This window comes from Symphalangus syndactylus, chromosome 10, assembly GCF_028878055.3.
Source record: "Symphalangus syndactylus isolate Jambi chromosome 10, NHGRI_mSymSyn1-v2.1_pri, whole genome shotgun sequence".
Taxonomy (NCBI): Eukaryota; Metazoa; Chordata; class Mammalia; order Primates; family Hylobatidae; genus Symphalangus; species Symphalangus syndactylus.
Genome location: NC_072432.2, coordinates 17,249,135 through 17,268,524, shown reverse-complemented (window position 1 = coordinate 17,268,524; position 19,390 = coordinate 17,249,135). Strand labels below are relative to the sequence as shown.

General features: G+C 45.1%; 1 protein-coding gene across 4 annotated transcripts in view; it reads right to left on the bottom strand.

Annotated features, from left to right (window-relative positions):
* Window positions 1-18,801, bottom strand: part of PROSER2 (proline and serine rich 2) — a 50,157-nt gene extending 31,356 nt beyond the window's left edge. The window contains exons 1-2 of one of the 4 annotated variants that reach the window (XM_063610079.1): window positions 18,636-18,771; window positions 13,960-14,103 (exon numbers count right to left, since the gene is read on the bottom strand). The gene's annotated coding sequence lies outside the window, so the exon portion shown is untranslated. Of the gene's footprint in view, window positions 1-5,053; window positions 5,141-10,353; window positions 10,415-11,133; window positions 11,269-13,959; window positions 14,104-18,635 lie in introns of those variants that run through there. The other 3 variants (XM_063610080.1, XM_055296527.2, XM_063610081.1) reach the window with 3 other exon arrangements.
* Between the last annotated feature and the right edge of the window lie 589 nt (window positions 18,802-19,390).

Here is a 19,390-nt window from a genome sequence, read left to right as displayed (position 1 = left end):
ATTTACATTTAATGGAAAATGATCCAGTTAAAAGAAAAACATTGTCACAATGGATTTTTTTTTTTTTTTGAGACTGAGTCTTACTCTGTAAACAGGCTGGATTGCAGTGGCGCGATCCCAGCTCACTGCAACCTCCACCTCCCGGGTGCAAGCGATTCTCTTGCCTTAGCCTCCCAAGTAGCTGGGACTACAGGCTCACGTCACTACACCTGGCAAATTTTTTGTATTTTAGTAGAGACGGGGTTCCACATGTTGCCCAGGCTGGTCTCGAACTCCTGAGCTCAGGCAATCCGCCTGCCTCGGCCTCCCAAAGTGCTAGGAAGCCTGGCCTTTCGCACACCTTTCTTGGCAACTGATGTATCAAGCGTGAGAATATAGAAGACTTAAACAATATAATGGGAAGTTTGATCTCATCAACATTTACAACACATTATATGCAACAGCTTCACAATACACATTCTTTCAGACTCATGCAGAATATGTAGGAGAACTGATGACGTGGGGCCAGAAAGCAAGTCTCAGCAAATTTTAAGAGACTGGTATCAAATATACATTTGTTTATTACAAAGCAACTAAATTAGAAATCAATAGACTAAAGGTAACTGGAAGAACCCATTTGTGTAGGCACTAGGAATTTATACTTCTAAATAACTCTCAGAAACAATATTGGGAATTGAGAAATACTCATAAGTAAATAACAGAAACGCTACCTATCGAAACCTGTGGGATGCAGCTGAAACATCACTGAAATGCCTGTGACATTAGGCAAGAAGGCTGAAATTTAACGAACCAAGCATCTAACTTAAGTTAGGAAAAGCCCAAAAGAACAAATACAAAATCAGCAAGAAAAAGAACATGAAATTAAATAGAAAAACATACAGTAGAGAAAAATAAAACAAAAAAATGGTTTTTGAAAATATTAATAAAATTGACAAGCTTTCAACAGAACTGAGGGAAAAAAATAGATGAACAATATCAGAATAAAAAGTGGGGACACAACTATAGGTGCCATGGGTGTTGAAAAGGTTTTTATGGCCGGGCGTGGTGGCTCACGCTTGTAATCCCAGCACTTTGGGAGGCCGAGGCGGGCGGATCACGAGGTCAGGAGATCGAGACCACGGTGAAACCCCGTCTCTACTAAAAATACAAAAAGTTAGCCAGGCGTGGTGGCGGGCGCCTGTAGTCCCAGCTACTCGGAAAGGCTGAGGCAGGAGAATGGCGTCAACCCGGGAGGCGGAGCTTGCAGTGAGCCGAGATTGCGCCACTGCACTCTAGCCTGGGCGACAGAGCAAGACTCCGTCTCAAAAAAAAAAAGGTTTTTATGAACAATTTTATGCTAGTAAATTTGAAAGCATAGATGAAATGGACAAATTCCTGGAAGAAAATCTAGTTAAAGCTTATTCAAGAATAAAATAAAAAATCTGAAGTCTTATAACCACTAATGAAAATGAATCGGCAGATAAAAATCTTTCAATAGTGAAAAGCAGGTGAGAAAGTTTTGCCGGAGAGTTCTACCAAACATTAAAGGAGCAAATAACTCCAACCTTACACAAACTTTTCCAGAGAAGAGAAAAAGAAGAAGCAACCCCCACCATCATATATATATATATCTTTTTTTTTTTTTTTTTGAGACAGTCTCACTCTGACGCCCAGGCTGGAGTGCAGTGGCACAATCTTGGCTCACTGTAACCTCCACCTCCCTGGTTCAAGCGATTCTCCTGCCTCAGCTTCCCAAGTAGCTGGGATTACAGGCGTGAGCCACGGTGCCCAGCTAATTTTGGTATTTTTAGTAGAGACAGGGTTTCGCCATGTTGGCCAGGCTGGTCTCGAACCCCTGGCCTCAGGGTGATCCACCCATCTTGGCCTCCCAAAGTGCTAGGATTACAGGCATGAGCCACCGCGCGCAGCCCCTACTATCTAATTTTGAGGCTACTAAAACCTTGACACCAAAACCCAAAGAATATATGAGAAAGGAAAAATGATAAGCCAGTCATTTAAGAATGCAGATGCAAAAAGTCCCAAATAAAATTATTAGTAAACTGGGTCTATAAACCAAATAATGATAAAGAAGAGTTAATCCCAAGATTGTAAGTTTGGCATAACATTAATTTTCCAATGTGATGTACCACATTAACAGGTTAAATGAGAAAAGCCGTTCAATCATCTCAATAGATGATGAAAGAAGCATTTGAGAAACTTAAAATTATGCAGAAATGTTTTTAAAACTTCACAACTTAGGAGGAATTTTTCTATTATCTATATAAGAGTTTTTTTTTTTTTTAATGACAACAAATGAGGACGGGCGTGGTGGCTCACACCTATAATCCCAGCACTTTGGGAGGCCAAGGCAGGAGGATCACCTGAGGTCAGGCTTTTGAAACCAGCCCGGCAAACATGGCGAAACCCCATCTCTACTAAAAATACAAAAATTAGCCAGGGGTGGAGGAGTGTACCTGTAGTCCCAGCTACTCAGGAGGCTGAGGCAGGAGAATCGCTTGAGACTGGGAGGCTGAGGTTGCAGTGAGCTGAGATCTCACCACTGCACTCCAGCCTCGGTGACAGAGCTAGCTAGACCTTGTCTCAAAAATAAATAAATAAAATGAAAATAAAAATAAAAATAAATGACAGCAAACACCTTACTGGAAAATATTAAAAACCATTCCTGTTTTCACCACTGCTATTCCATATTGTATTTTAAGTCTTTTTTTTTTTTTTTTTTTTTTTTGAGACAGAGTCTCACTCTGTTGCCCAGGTTGGAGTGCAGTGGTATGATCTCAGCTCACTGCAACCTCTGCCTCCCGGGTTCAAGCGATTCTCCTGCCTCAGCCCCCCGAGTAGCTGGGATTACAGGTGCCCCCCACCACATCTAGCTAATTTTTGTGTTTTTAGTAGAGATGGGGTTTCGCCATGTTGCCCAGGCTGGTCTTGAACTCCTGACCTTATGATCCGCCCACCTTGGCCTCTCAAAATGCTGGGAGTACAGGCGTGAGCCACCACGCCCGGCCAAGGAGTTATTATAAAGTAGCAGTAAGTAAAACACAAGGCACTGGTACTAGGATAGACAGCAGTGAAACAGACTGGAAAGTTTTATTTCTATCCAATAGAAATCGTTTGATATAAATTGCAAGTATTTTTTTTAAATTTGTAATATGACCTAAAGAATTTATTTTTATGTAGTTGAATTTATCAATCTTTTTGTTTATAGCTTGTGTTTTTGCAAATTTAGGCCTTTCCTACTCTAAGAATATAGAATATACCTCTCGAATTTCTACTAGCATTTTTATGGTTCCACTTTTCATATTTAAATATCTGATCTGCCTTGGATTCATGTTAGTGTAATGTGTGGAGTAGAGACCTGTTCCCTGCCCTCAAGCCAAGAAGGTTACCCGACAGCTCAAGTGCCAAGTACTGAAGGACCCATCTTTTACCACTGTTTTGAAATACTAATGTTATTTGTACTAAATGTTTATATGTTTTTGGTTCTATTTCTGAATTTCCTATTTTGCTCTATTAATCATTCTATTCATTAGGACTCAAAAAATACAAGTTATAAGGTGAAAATTTCAATGCATCTGTCTACATAAAAATTAAGGACACCATAGACAATATTAATAGAAAAGCTGCCAGCTCTTAGAAGCTATGTACTATGTCTAATACGTATAAGGAATTGATAGCTAGAATATAAGAAAACCTTCTAAACCAGTAAGAAACTCAGAAAAAAATAATGAACAAGGAATATGATCAGACAGTGTACAAATGAGGAAACCAGATGATTACGAAGTACAAGACAGATGTTCAACCTCACTAGTGAACAAAAAAAGTGCAAGCTAAAACTACTACATTATTTCATACCTACTGGAGTGGCAAAAATTAGACAAAAAATAACAAGTTTCAGCAAGAACGTGGGTCAAGCTTTGTGAACCTGCTGGGAGTGAATTCACACAACCTTTCTGTAGGGCAACTGGGCAGTACTTAGAGAAACTAAGTGTGTCCTACGAGCCACACATCCCAGTGCTCAGCCTTCACTCCAGGGGAGCTGTCTACTAGGAACATATGGAAACACGTGCCAGGATGGGTATACAGTGCTGCTTGCTGTTGAGAAGAGTTGGTGGCAGTCCAGGTTCTTCGCCTACTATGAACTTTCTATAAGTAGAAACGTGGTAAATGCTTACTATGGAATACTGCACATCAGTTAGATCAGCTGGATGAGGCCATGCACAGACCTTCAAAGCATTCAATGAAAAGTCAGAGTTAGATTCTTAGCACAATTCTATTCATGTACATTTAAAACCCAGAGCTGTATTTTACATGCATAGCCAGGCTCGCAAGCCAGTGGTGAGTCTGAGGGTGAGTGTGTGTGAGGCGCATGACCTGATTGTTCTAAAATAGACACCCGCCCACCTCACTCACCGGAGGGCACCTGAGTCTGGCTGCTACCAACACAGAAAAGGAAGGTTTCCTGGAGGTTAAAGAAATGATTTATCAGGTCATTTCAGCACCTTGGAGCCTTTGAAAGACCCAATATGTCAGGAGATGATACAGGCAGATAAGCTATGATTTAATGAGGGAAGAAAAGACAGGCACCACCTAGAAACCCCGGGGCAATTCAGGAGGGAAGTCCGAAGACCGCAAGGGTGTAGTAACAGGAAGAGGAAAAACCCCGAAGGTAACCTTTTCTAGCATCACAGTTCAGCTCAAAGGAACGGTTAACCCAATGCACTTTACTGAAGAATCTAAGCTGGAACAAGTAATATGAAGTTTCCCACATTCTACTATTAGGTTTTGTACCGAGTAAATGTGGGGGAAGGAAATCGTGTCTTATAAGACTTGGATTCCCTACAGACGGCTTCAACCAAATCACAACCTAATTACTGTCTTTGGTAGTTCTGAACGTGAATGGAAAAATTATTCTTCTTAACCAAGTGATGCAGAACCAATCTTGCTTAGCATGTCTATGTTACATTTTAAAAACAGAGCTGTCCCAACTCATTGCCATTGCAAACACTTCACAAAAACAGGTCCAGGCTGGGTCTGAAGACTCAACCCCACGTACCTATATTGCTGCAGTTCTCCCTTATCTGAGGGGGTATGTTCCAAGACCCTCAGTGGATGCTTGAAACTGTAGACAGCACCGATCCCAACCCGTCTGCCAGCAATCGGAGCTTGTTTGTGTTCATGTCTTCTACCTACAAATGTCACTAAGCACTTGTCACACAGTGGCCATAACTTGTACAGTATGAAGTGTGACAGCAAAACTAATACAAATTTCTTTTTCCTTCTTCACACCTTCACAGACAGAAGATGATTTGTTCTTACAGTAGGTCTCAGCGACCTCAGCATTTGATTTTTTTTCTTCTCTAAGTTGAGAACTTTCACACCTTTTCACTTCAAGGAAGCACTTGGTAGCTTCTCTTCAGCATATACAAATTACCAGCCAGCATCATGCCTCATCTGCTTCAGGGCAATTATTAAATAAAAGTGACTTGAACATAAGCACTGTCACATAGACAGCTGATCTGAGAACTGAGTTGGCTACTAAGTGATGGGCAGGTGGGGACTCCAGGCAAAGGAGGATTCGCATGCAGGAGGCGATGGATCGGAATGATGCACTTCATCCCACTACTAAGAATGGTGCACAACTTAAAACTTATGAAGGATTTATTTCTGGAATTTTCCATTGCATATTTTTGGACCACGGTTGACTGCAAGTAACTGAAACCATGGAAAGTAAAACCGTGTGTAAGACAGGACTTCGGTATAGGTTTATAGACTCTCCTGCCTTGTCCAGACACCCACCATTAATCAGCACTTTTAAGATACAGTCAAGACAAGCACAGCTGACCTGGGAAAGAGGTAGAAATGAGCTTCTAAAAGACATCCCCCTTTCTGTGTCAGGATATACAGTAGGGCAGAGGTCAATGAGCATACTTACATACTACAGCAGGGTCAAAGTGCACATCTACACGCTAGGAAGGGGCTGGCGTGCACACCGTAAATTTTGTGAAGATTTGTTCCAAAATATAGAATAAACACATCTTAGGAAAGAAATTGTCTTTAAAGCTACATCCTGGCCAGGTGCGGTGGCTCATGCCTGTAATCCCAGCACTTTGGGAGGCCGAGGTGGGAGGATCACCTGAGGTCAGGAGATCGAGACCAGCCTGGCTAAAATGGTGAAACCCCGTCTCTACCAAAAATGCAAAAATTAGCCAGGTGTGGTGGTGTGCGCCTGTAATCCCAACTACTTGGGAAGCTGAGATGGGAGAATTGCTTGAACCTGGAAGGTGGAGGCTGCAGTGAGTGGACATCACACCACTGCACACCAGCCTGGCCAACAGAGTGAGACTCTATCTCAAAATAAACAAAAAAATTTAGCCAGGCATAGTGGTGGACACCTGTAATCCCAGCTACTCGGGAGACTGAGGCAGGAGAATCGCTTGAACCCAGAAGGTGGAGGTTGCAGTGAGCCAAGATTGTGCCACTGCACTGCAGCCTGGGCGACAGAGCGAGACTCTGTCTCTAGATAAATAGATAAATAAATAAAACCACATCCCCCAAAAATCCCTATATGGTGACTTAACAGCCAAGCCCTTTTCAAAAAGCTGTGTTTTCCTTGACCTTCAAGAGCACCATGAATGAGAGCGTTTCACAGTGGGAACTCTTTCTGAATCACCCCGCTCATTACCATGAGTGGGCTTCTTCATATGGGTAAGCAGTGGGTGAAAATAAAGATCAGGAAACACAAAACAGCCATTGTTGGCCCTAATGCTAGTGGCTCTTGACAACATTCATCCATGTGAACAGGCATCAGTGTCTTCTATGTGACAGGCACTTTGCTTTGATTTTACTCAAACGAAGAAGAGAGTCCTGCTTCTTCATAGTTTCTATCTGGTTCTGTGTTACTTCCTATTTTTATGTAATTGTGTATTAACAAAAATGAGTTTTATAATAAGAAATGTACTGGAAAAGGAAGCAATGAATGATGTCAAGACTCTTCTATAGTTTTTTAAACTCAATTCATAAATTAAAGGAAACTGAGTCCATCCATTGTTTGTTTTCTATTATTCAACTTAAGTAGGGCTTTAAAAAACAAAAACACACTCTTAGACTAAATTAACCATTTCCTTTTTACTCTAAAAATAATTTATAGACTACTTTCGTAAAAATAGGATTTTACCCTAGTTATCATGACACACCCGAGAGCTCTGAGCACACGCCTGGTTCCTTCTCTGCGTTCACACACCAAGCCCAATGTCCATGTCATCCCTGTCCCCGCCGCACCAAAGTTGCACATTCAGACACAAGCGCACAAAGCCAACCTCAGGCAGAGGTAAGAGGAGCTGGGGCTCCTAGAGCGTTTTCTTCCTCCAAGGTCAAAAGAAACCAACACTCATATCACACCCACCTGTAAACTACCAGATATTTCAATAACTAACATTTCTTTTTCTTTTTTTTTTTTTTTTAAGACAGATTCTCACTCCATCACCCAGGCTGGAGTGCAGTGGCACCATCTCAGCTTACTGCAACTTCTGCCTCCTGGGTTCAAATGATTCTCCTGCCTCAGCCTCCCAAGTAGCTAGGATTACAGGCACCTGCCACCACGCCTGGCTAATTTTTGTATTTTTAGTAGAGACAGGGTTTCACCAGGTTGGCCAGGCTTGTCTCGAACTCCTGACCTCAGGTGATCCACCAGCCTCGGCCTCCCAAAGTGCTGGGATTACAGGTGTGAGCCACTGCGCCCTGCCAGGTGGCTGAGTTTTCATTTTCCTCACCTGTACTGCCAAGGAGCCAATCTGCAAGAATGCGAGGCTTTAAAATGTGTCTCTCTAGAATCTGGCCTAGCCTTGCCTCTTCCACCTTCCTTTCCACGATATGAACCAGGTCTCCTATGAAAGTGCTATTCACGGCCAGGTGCTGTGGCTCACGCCTGTAATCCCAGCACCTTGGGAGGCCAAGGTGGGTGAGTCACGAGGTCAAGAGATCGAGATCATTCTGGCTAACATGGTGAAACCCCGTCTTTACTAAAAATACAAAAATTAGCTGGGTGTGGTGGCGAGTGCCTGTAATCCCAGCTATTTGGGAACCTGAAGCAGGAGAATCGCTTGAACCCGAGAAGCAGAGGTTGCAGTGAGCTGAGATTGTACCACTGCACTCCAGCCTGGGCGACAGAGCGAGACTCTGTCTCAAAAAAAAAAAAAAAAAAAAAAAAGAGCTACTCACTTGGGAACCCCTTCCCACTGCCTCCCTGCTGCCCTCCTCCCAGGCTTCAAAGCTTAGCTCAAAAACTCTACCGAACACGGTCAAGCCTTCGTGACTCCCTCATCACTGGCCTCCCCGCCAGACTCCCGAGCTTGCTGTTGATACCCACCGCTTGCTCACTCTATGTGCCATTTTCCCCACTTGGATACAATTGATCCCATAAAGTTTCTGCATGTAATTCTTATTTTCCTCCATTAGATGATAAACTCCTTGTAGGCAAAGCTCTTTTTTGTGTGTTTTGAGATGGAGCCTCACTCTTGTCACCCAGGCTGGAGTGCAATGGCATGATCTTGCCTCACTGCAACCTCCACCTCCTGGGTTCAAACGATTCTCCCGCCTCAGCCTCCAGGGTAACTGGGATTATAGGCACCAGCCACCACACCCAGCTAATTTTTGTATTTTGAGTAGAGATGGGGTTTCACCACGTTGGCCAGGCTGGTCTCGAACTCCTGACCCAGGTGATCCACCCATCTTGACCTTCCACCCATCTTGGCCTCCCAAAGTGCTGGGATTACAGGTGTGAGCCACCACACCCAGCCGGCAAAGCTTTTTATTTAAAAAAATTTTTTTGGAGATGGGGTCTCACTACATTACCCAGGCTGGCCTGGACCACCTGGGCTCAAACAATCCTCCTGCCTCAGCCTCCTGAGGTGGGACTACAGGTGTGAGCCACTGCACCCAGCAAAGACCTAAAAAAAAAAAAAAAAAAAAAGCCACAACATTTTGTATAATACTTGTCACAAAATACAGACTTAATCACTATTTGTTACTTAACCAAAATTAGTGTTTAAAAACTCTAAACCCAGCCTGTAATCCCAGCACTTTGGGAGGCTGAGGTGGGTGCATCACTTGAGGTCAGGAGTTTGAGACCAGCCTGGCCAACAAGGTGAAATGTTGTCTCTACCAAAAAATACAAAAATTAGCCGGGCATGGTGGCATGTGCCTGTAATCCCAGCTACTCGGGAGGCTGAGGTGGGAGAATTGCTTGAACTTGGGAGGTGGAGGATGCCCTAAGCAAAGACCAAGCCACTGCACTCCAGCCTGGGTGACAGAGTGACACCCTGTCTCAAAAACAAAACAAAACTCTAAAACCATCTTATTAAAAAAAAGGATAGAGCACCCTAAAAACAGACCTTGGATCTAAAAGAAAAGCTTGAATACTTAAGAGTCGTTTCAAACATGTTAACATCAGTGTGGTTATTATCCCTCCCTCTCCACCATATTTATAGATCAAGTCCTTCCAACTTAGGAGAAATTAATCTCATCTAATTTATACATTTAAATCGGGAAATGGGGCGGATGAGGGGAGTGACTTTAAACACAGCAGTAGAAAGGATGCTTAACCCAGCTTCATAAATAACGATGTATTAAAAAGTTGACACCAATAAACATTACACACGCTAACCCAGTAACGCCTCCCAATATTAATAGGTAATCCACGTCAATATGAATGTGTATGCATCTCCAAGTGTAATCCATGACCGAAATTAATCTTAAAAATGGGCCTCCACAGAAATACAGAGGCTGCAGTAAAATAAATATGAAGCATATGAAGCAACTACTCTTTACTCTGCGCTATTTCTCAATTTCAAGAAAAAAACCTTGGAAAGAAAAGAATGCTTCCAAAAATTCTCCCTAAGCAAACTAGGACTATATCCCAGCACTGAAGATCAAAGAAAGATCCAGGTGGAAGTTGGCTGCTGGGAGTGTGGGCAGTTTTGTTCTGGAGTTTTGAATCGTCGATGCGGTCACGGGTTAGCACCCTTTTCATATGATTCTGCTTTTCCTCCAAATTGGGATTTCCCTTCTGAAATGCCTTACGTAAGAACTTAGAATCTTAAACACAGATTTTAAAAGGCTAGTAATTCTACTTCCTGGAAGAATGATCATGCTTTCACTTTTTTTTTTAATTTTAAATTTAATTTTTTTAAAATAAAAAGCACTTTCTGAACAATGTACAAAAACAAGGTTGATTTCAAACTGTCTCTGTTGTGAATAGTTTCAGCTGTGTTAGTAGGAGCAGTGATTTACTCCCATCACATGGAAGTAGTTGATTCGCCCACACTTAAAGCAAACAAGTTCACCAGGTCGCCTTACCTAGAGAGGCTGGGTTAACAGGCCCCGAGGGAAGAAGTTTCCTACTACCGGTTCGCCATCACTGAAAAAGATACCAAAACCAGATTTTCCTAAAGTAAAATCTCACCTGAAAACAATCGTGACCAGACATCTGATTGGGTCCTAGTAACGAAAAGGAATGACCCAGAAGGAAGGCGAGGGGAGGTCAACCAGAGCAGAGTCTAGCTGGGGAACAGTTCTAGCTGATGCAATGTTTGCAAATTGGTATCAATCTCCGAGGTTTTGGAAAATAATGAAAATTGAAAAAAGAAATGTTTGTGAAGAGAGACCCTGCACATTTTTTACTCAGCTCATTTTTGAAAAATGGACAGTTGGTATGTCTATTACATTTCTGGATTCCTGAGCAAATTATTTATGGATAGAAGGAAATTCCAGTTGAAGTCATTCTACTTTTGTGAAACAAGTTTGTGTGCTTTGTCTTTATTTGCTTAGCAAATATTACTGAGCACCCAATATGTGCTTCACTAATGAGATAAATGTAGTACTTCTTGCTAGGAAGGAATTACACCTTATTGTTTTATAGGGTTCTACAGTGCTCCAACACCCCCACCCCAAGAAGCTCAAAATTCTTGGCTGAATTTTTAATCCATGCTCCCAGTGAAAAGAAAGCTGGCTTAGAGCATGTTCATTTAGCACTGGTATTTATAACACCTGGTTAGACTGGCAGCCGTGGTCTGATTTACATATCTTATCTCAAGTTGAACAGATTTAAATCCACACCAGGGTGGAACAAGCTCACACAAGACCTCCTGCTGGGAATCCAACGCATGAAACTTTTAACCTCATCTTCCACCAGTCCGTTTGCGAGCCGGATGACGCATGATGTCAGTAAGGTAAGGCCAGTAACCACCTCCTCCCTGGGGAGGAGCTAGAGGCTGCTTCTCCTCCTGCTCTTCCTATACCTCTGGGGAACCTGCTAGCAAATTCCTCAAGTCAATCCAAGCCTGTGGGCACAAAGGCATTACCCAGTTTTAATAGGGCAGAGAGAAAGCAGGGGGTTTTAGCACATTTTTAAGCAATGGGGACCACCAAATGTTTGTTGAAAAAACTGGAAGACTCCAACTAACAGTTCCCATGTTACTATTTTCAGAAGTCTAAGGAATGCCTATCAACCTCTCTCAGAGAAATCAGGACACCTTTAAGTAGCTCAAGGGTAGAGTCGGCTATGGAAAACAGAATGGAGATTTCTCAGGGACTAAACCTAGAACTACCACAGGACCCAGCAATCTCACTACTGGTTATCTACCTACAGGGAGAGAAATCATTACATCAAAAGACACCTGCACTTGTACCTTTACCGCGGTGCTGTTCACAGTAACCGTCACGGAATCAATCTAGGCCTCCATTGAGAGATGACAGGATAAAGAAAATGTGGTATATAAACACCACGGATGCCTACTCAGCCATAAAAATGAATGCAATCATGTCTTTTGCAGCAACATGGATGGAACTGAAGGCATTATCCTAAGTGAAAGTCAAACTCTAACTCTGAAAGTCAAACACTGCATGTTCTCATGATGGGTCCACATAAATGCACAGAGTGCAATAATGGACATGGAAGAGACTCCAAAAGGTGGGACGGTCCACGGAGCGGGGAGAGGAGGGCTGAAAAACTGCCTATTGTGGCCGGCAGAGTGGCTCACACCTGTAATCCCAGCACTTTGGGAGGCTGAGGCGGGTGGATCACTTGAGCTCAGGAGTTCGAGACCAGCCTGGCCAACATGGCAAAACCCCGTCTCTACTAAAATGCAAAAGTTAGCCAGGCATGGGGGCACACGCCTGTAGTCCCAGATACTCCGGAGGCTGAGGTGGGAGAATTGCTTGAGCCCAGGAGGTGGGGGCTGCAGTGAGCCAAGATCACGCCACTGCACTCCAGCCTGGGTGACAGAGTGAGACTCAGTCTTAAAAAAAAAAAAAAAAAAAAACAGAAGTAAAGAAAAAAAAAGAAAACAGAGCAGACTCACCTCATGTACATTTTAGTGCCATCTCAAAGTGATACTGCTGGCGTTAGCATGAGCTCATGCAACAAATTCATTGGTTACCTGGTGTAGATGGGCAATTTGTGGCATACGAAAAAACCGTGGTACAGCGCCTCTAAGTCAGTTTGGCAAGTCTGACAGAGCTGGTTCTAGCTTTCTACTCCAGCACAATACTTTTTCTTTTTTTTTTTGAGACAGAGTCTCACTCTGTTCTTACAGGCTAGAATGCAGTGGCACAATCACAGCTCACTGTAGCCTCAACCTCCTGGGCTCAAGCATCTCCTGCCTCGGCGTCATGAGTAGCTGGGTCTACAGGTGCACACTACCACACCTGGCTAATTTTTTAATGTCTTGTAGATGGAGGTCTCCGTATGTTTCTCAGGCTGGTCTCAAACTCCTGGGTTCAAGCAATCCTCCCACCTTGGCCTCCCAAGGTGTTGGGATTACAGGCATGATCTAGCATGCCCGGGTATGTAATACTTTTTAAAAAACTTCTTTTTGTACCTAAAATTCAATTCGACAATTGACATGCCCAGGTGTCTTCCCCTTGTTCATACCATCTTATATCTTCCTTTTTCTATGCTGCCTTCCTCAGTCCCTAACATCCTGTTCAACTTCCAGTTAATCCCTCCATATGTAAATGTCTACTCCACAGGAGAGCCGGGAAACAAGATCTGCCACTGCAGCCTACTCAGAAACCTTCGCTGGTCCATGCCCCCGACTGGAAGGCTAACCCCTTGCAGCATAATAACTGACTCCTCGATTCTACCATGTTGGCCTAAATTTTCCCCTATACTGCCCTTGTTGGCCCAGCTCAAATGCTACATTCTCCAGCTGGTGTTCTGACACCCCTGACAGAAAGACTCTCTGTCCTCTGCTCCCAAAACACCTGTGGGTCTCTGTTATCAATTCACATTGGACACTGAATGTCTCCTTTACCCAAGCAAAGCTTCATGGGAGCAGGGCCCACACTGCCTTAGTCACCTCCGTATTCCCAGAGTGTTAGGAACTCAAATCTTCACTACAACTCTTTAAACTCTCGGCATGTTTGTTTATTTATTTTGGAAAGAGTCTCACTCTGTCGTCCAGGTTGGAGTGTAGTGGCGTGATCTCAGCTCACTACAACCTTCACCTCCCGAGTTCAAGCGATTCTCCTGCCTCAGCCTCCCAAGTAGCTGGGATTACAGGCGCGCACCACCATGCCAAGCTAATTTTTTGTATTTTTAGTAGAGATGGGGTTTCACCATGTTGGCCAGGGTGGTCTCAAACTCCTGACCTCAGGTGATCCACCTGCCTTGGCCTCCCATAGTGCTGGGATTACAGGTGTCAGCCACCGCACCTGGCCGAAATGCTCTGAATATTTATAGAAAATACCAATTGCACTATTTCTGGAGGCAGCAATGGACCCAACTCACCTGTTTATAGTCTAGTACAAAAGAGTATAGACATTTTTTTTTCACACAGAGAGTTCCTTTAAGTAATATGTGCAAACTAAATGGTTTGAAATACCCCCAGAATCAGGTCTGTAAAGGAAAGCTATATATAGTGAAACTCCAGTTTCAAGGTCTGAGAAGTCATTCAGTCTTACCCCAAATTTTATAGACCAGGAATCCAAGTTCCGGAAGGGTGAAGGGTGAACCCTGAGGCCACACAGCTATCGGAGGCTGAAACCTGACGCAGATCCCTTAAATTCCAGTGTAGTACCGTTCTTTTTCCCGATGTGCCCATTAACCTAATTAAAAAAAATAAAATGTAATCTGTGCACATCGCAAAGAGATGTATATTAAAAAAAGAAGGTGGCTCTTGCCTGTAATCCCAGCACTTTCAGGGGCTAAGGTGGGGGGATTGCTTGAACCCAGGGGTTCAAGACCATCCTGTGCAACACAGCGAGACTCATCTCTATCAAAAAGACAAAAATTAGGCAGGCATGGTGGCACGCACCTGTAGTCCCAGCTACTCTAGAGGCTGAAGGGGGAGGATCATCTGAGCCTGGGAGGTCGAGGCTGCAGTGAGCTGTGATTATGCCACTGCACTCCAGTCTAGGTGACAGAGTGAGACCATGTCTCAAAAAAAAAAAAAAAAAGAGGACTTCTATGTTCATATGCCCAATGACCCGCCCAACAGCTTGGCACATTGTACGTGGTCAATCCACAGATACTGTACTGCCAGATGAACTGATCAATACCCCAGGCTTGGGGTCAAGAACTACAACAGGCAGAAGATTAAAAATGACAAAGCACAAGTCAGACAACTGGCTTCCGAGGAGAAGCAGCAGCAGCCTAAAAGAGAAAGCAGGAAAAAACCCACAACAGAAGCTTTAGGAAGGAACCTAAATATACAAACCAAGCCCTATACAAATAACTGTACTTAGTCACATGCAAAATTTCACGATATGAAAGCTAACACAAAAAGAGAATCAAGTTCTCAGCAGACATTTCTCTAAAGATGTGGCCAACAAGCATCTGAAGAGATGTCCAGAATCGAAGTCATTCGAGAAATGCACCAAAACCACCGTGAGATACTACTTCATACCCACTAGGAGGACTGGAATTTTTTTTTTTTTTTGTAAAGGAAGGCCAAGCGTGGTGTCTCATGCCTGTAATCCCAGCACTTTGGAAGGCAGATGTGGGAAGATCGCTTGAACCCAGGAGTTTGAGACCAGCCTGGGTAACACAGCAAAACCCAGTCTCTACAAAAAACACAAAAACACAGCTGGACGTGGTGGCATGTGCCTGTGGTCCTAGCTACCCCGGAGGCTGAGGTGGGAGGATCACTTGAGCCTGGACGTCTGAGGCTGCAGTGAGCTCAGATCGTGCCACTGCACTCCAGCCTGGGCAACAGGTGAAACCCTATCTCAGAAAAAAAAAAAAAAAAAAAAAAGGCCAGGTGCAGTGGCTCATGCCTGTAATCCCAGCACTTTGGGAGGCCGAGGTAGGCGGATCACGAGGTCAAGAGATCAAGACCATCCTGGCTAACACAGTGAAACCCCCGTCTCTACTAAAAATACAAAAAATTAGCCGGGCGTGGTGGTGGGCGCCTGTGGTCCCAGCTACTCAGGAGGCTGAGGCAGGAGAATGGTGTGAACATGGGAGGCGGAGCTTGCAGTGAGCCAAGATCACACCACTGCACTCCGGCCTGGGCAACAGAGCGAGACTCTGTCTCAAAAAATAAATAAATAAATAAATAAATAAATAAATAAATAGGCGGGGGAAAATAACAAGTAGGTTGACAAAGATGTTGAGAAACTAGAACCCTCACACGTTGCTAGTGGGAACACAAAATGGTACAGCTGCTATAGAAAACAGTTGGCAGCTCCTCAGCAAGTTAATCACAGAATTACCATATGACCCGGGAATTCTACTTTCAGGTACAGACCCAAAAGAATTGACAACAGGTGTTCAAACAAAAACTTGTACACAACGGTTCATAGCAGTACGATTCACAATAACCAAAAGGTGGAAACAACCCAAAGTCATTCATCTGATGAATGGGTAAATAGAATGTGATCTGTCCACACAATGGAACATTATTCAGCCATAAAAAGGAGGGAAGCAATGACACACGCCATGACATGGACGGACCTTGAAAAACACTGTGCTAAGTCAAAGACGCCAGACACAAGAGGCCACAGATTTTAAGATTCCATCTGTATAAACATCCAGAAGGGTCAAGTCTACCGAGACAGAAGGAGATCAGTGGTTGCCAGAGGTTGGGAGAGGGGAATGGGAATCGTCTGCTTAATGGGTTTCCTTTTGGAGTGATGAAAAAGTTCTGGAACTTGATAGCGGTGATGATTGCATAACATTGGGAATGGAATGTACTTAATGCCACTGATTTGTGCACTTTAAAGTGGTAAATTTTATGTTCTATGTATTTGACTATAATAAAAAAGATAAACAGCATCAAGTCTTCACAGTGCTACAGTCTCTGGCAATACCCAGTCCGAAGAGGCACGTTCACGAAGAGCTCCCCCATCCCTGTCTGACAAGGCAGAATGCTCTCCCCATACGGTCCTTCCCTGCCAATCCTGAATGCACAGATTAGAAACCCAGCACCAACTTTCTTAAAATACTCTTAGGTTTCAAGATGAATGCTGCCAGTGTAGAAAGGGGACAAGGGCATTACGGAGAGCGGCAGCTTCACTGTGGGTTCCGCAGACAGAGGCTGTTGATGCCACTGGCTGGACATAACCCGTGCAGAGGGCAGTGCCTCCATGAACACAGGCTTTCCTATGGTGGCCAGGAGACCCCTCAGAGTGGAGCGGGATGGCTGCAGTCAGTCAGGGGCGGAATTGCAAGGCCCTCTTCTTAGAGCACACAGGCATCTAGGAAGCAAGCCACCAAGTGCAAAGGAAAGTGAAACGCAACGATGGCCTTCACCGTCAAAGGAAAGAGCTCAGGTTCTGGGATGTTCCTAGGATTCCCCTGGCACCTCCCGAATGGCCTCTGTGCCACTGGTAGCTGTCCCACAACACTGCAGATAAGATGCACTTGAACTTCTAGTTCTAGAGGCTCCCGGGTTCTCAGCTCTGCTCTACGCAGGCCCTTCCTCTCTCCCCCTTCAGGTTTCCAGGCTCCACTCCTGGAGTTATCTGAGATGATCTTCCAAATCAACACACAGTGCCAACTCTGGGCGCCTTGGGTGTCTGAGAACTTTGGAACCAAGGCCAGGTATCTCTTCAGCTGCTGATGAAGGCTTGCTTGATCTGGTTTTAATCAGTTGGGGCCATGTGGCTGTTATCTAGAAATGACTGTAGGCTGGATGACCAGTCACGGCTCCGCGAGCTGTAGGTGGTCAGTCTACAAATATTCCTGAATGAATTAATGGGCAACTCCCCTACCCCCAGCAACCACAGATTCAAACACGCTCAGACCTTCCTAAAAGCATCGCTCCTCTTTCCAGCCTTCGCTCCACTATCACTCTAATTTTGGATTTCTGATTTCTAGTAATGGAGAAAATGTGTTACTTTTAAATCATCAGCACCTAAAATTTCCAAAGAAAGCTCATTTGAAGTGCTGTTACCAAGGAATATAGTCACTTTAACATGGCTATTACTAGTCTGGACAAGAAAACACACAAGATTCCATACATACGCTGTCAACTTTGGCAAGAAAGATTTTAGACAACTTCCATCCTTCCCACCCAATCCCAAGTCAATAGGGCATTTGTTTGTATTTCCACACTGGCTTCATGAACGAAAATACCTCCTCCACCTAGAAAAACAATCAGTAACATTCAGACACGGAACTTGGAGGGCAAACTTTTTAGTGCATGCTGGGGCACTTTTATGTAGTGTTTTTAAAAAATAATGTAAAAAGTATTTTTAATAAAGTTTTCTCCTATGAATATTTCCCTCAAGTTTCCACGTATGCCTGGTTTGGTCTTTCGATACCTTTCAGAAATATCGATTTTTAAAAAATGTTCTCCGTTAAAATTGGAGCCAGAAAGAACCTTCTTCCTACAGATCTGAACATTTTACTCTGTTTAGGGTGGAAAAACACACACACAGTCATTTTCCTTCACTCACTTTTTCTGCTCTGCACGCACTAGGTTCTGGTAAAGAGTTAAAAGTTTTGAGGTTAGTTCCTGCGGTTAAGGAAAAAATACACCAAACAACTAGATGCTTAAATTTAGACTCCGTAAAACAATACTGGGAAACTTTCAAAGCCTTGGAGAAATACTGGAGTTTATTTTACTGCTTTTTCAATTTCATCACACGGGACACATTTTCTCCTCTATTTTAGTCCCTCCCGCCGCGCTGGGCTGGGCAGACCCTGCACATCCCCGCGTGATTCCAGGACCTGGGGGCCCGGGTGGAACAGGTGGCTCCGCCCGCCGTGTCGGACCCGCACCCTCTCCCCGAGGCCGCATGGGGGTCCCACGGCGCAAAGGACAGCGGTCCCGGGTTGGGGGGACGAGCGGTGGGGACAGCGGGGACGCTTTGCGCCCAAGGCTGGGAAACCCGCCTCCACCCCTGCGCCCCCAGGATAGCCCCAGACTCGGAACCCAGCGCGCTCCCCGCCGCGCCCCGACTCCGAGGCCCCCGAGAAGGCAGCGACGCCCCGGGGTCGCGGGTCGGGCACCAGGTGGCCTCTGCAGCGGCGCCGGGCTCCCCCAGTCGGAGCGAGGAGCGCGCAAGGCAGGGTCCGGCGCCCCCTCTCTGCCCGACCCGCCGGCGTCCTAGCCAGACCCAAGTGCCGCCACCGCCGCCGGGACGCCCTCCCGTCGCTCCAGCCCTGCCCGGAGTCCTAGGGCCACACTCACCTCGCGGGAGACCCCTACTCCGGGACTGAGGTGTCCCCACAGCCAGCGACCCGGAGCCCTCACGCCGCCGCCCGTCCGGCGCAGACTGTCCCGGGCCGCCCCACCGCGCGTTCTCCCCGTGCGCGCCCACCCGTGCGCGCTCGCGCCGCCGGGACTCGCGATCCTCAGGCACGCACTGCGCGCGCCCGCAACGCTTAAAGGGCCAGGCCCCGCCGCGCTGGTGTCCTCGCGGCCGCCTCCCGGGGGTCCTCGGTCAAGGTGTGAAGTTCGAGTTGGGGGACATCACCGTGAAAATCCCCAACCCCATCGCCGAGCGACCCACGCGGAGAAAAGCAATAGGGATGTGTGTCTGAAGCTTGCAAGAGATGGGACATTAATTTAATCTAATTTTTATTGAGACAGGGTCTTGCTGTGTCGCCCAGGCTGGAGTGCACGTTATGCCATCTTGGCTCACTGCAACTTCCAAACTTCCACCTCCCAAGCTCAAGTGATCCTCCCATCTCAGCCTCGCGAGGAGCTGGTACCACAGGTGCACGCCACCACACCAGCTAATTTTAAAACTTTTTGTAGAGATGGGTGGGGTCTCATTATATTGCCCAGGCTGGTCTGGAACTCCTGGGCTCACGCGATCCTCTCACTTCAGCCTCCCAAAGTGCTGGGATTACAGGTCTGAGCCACTGCACCTGGCCTTTAATTTTTTCTTTTCTTTTTTATTATGGTCAGCTTTGAGAGGCTATTTTATACTTAATAATGCT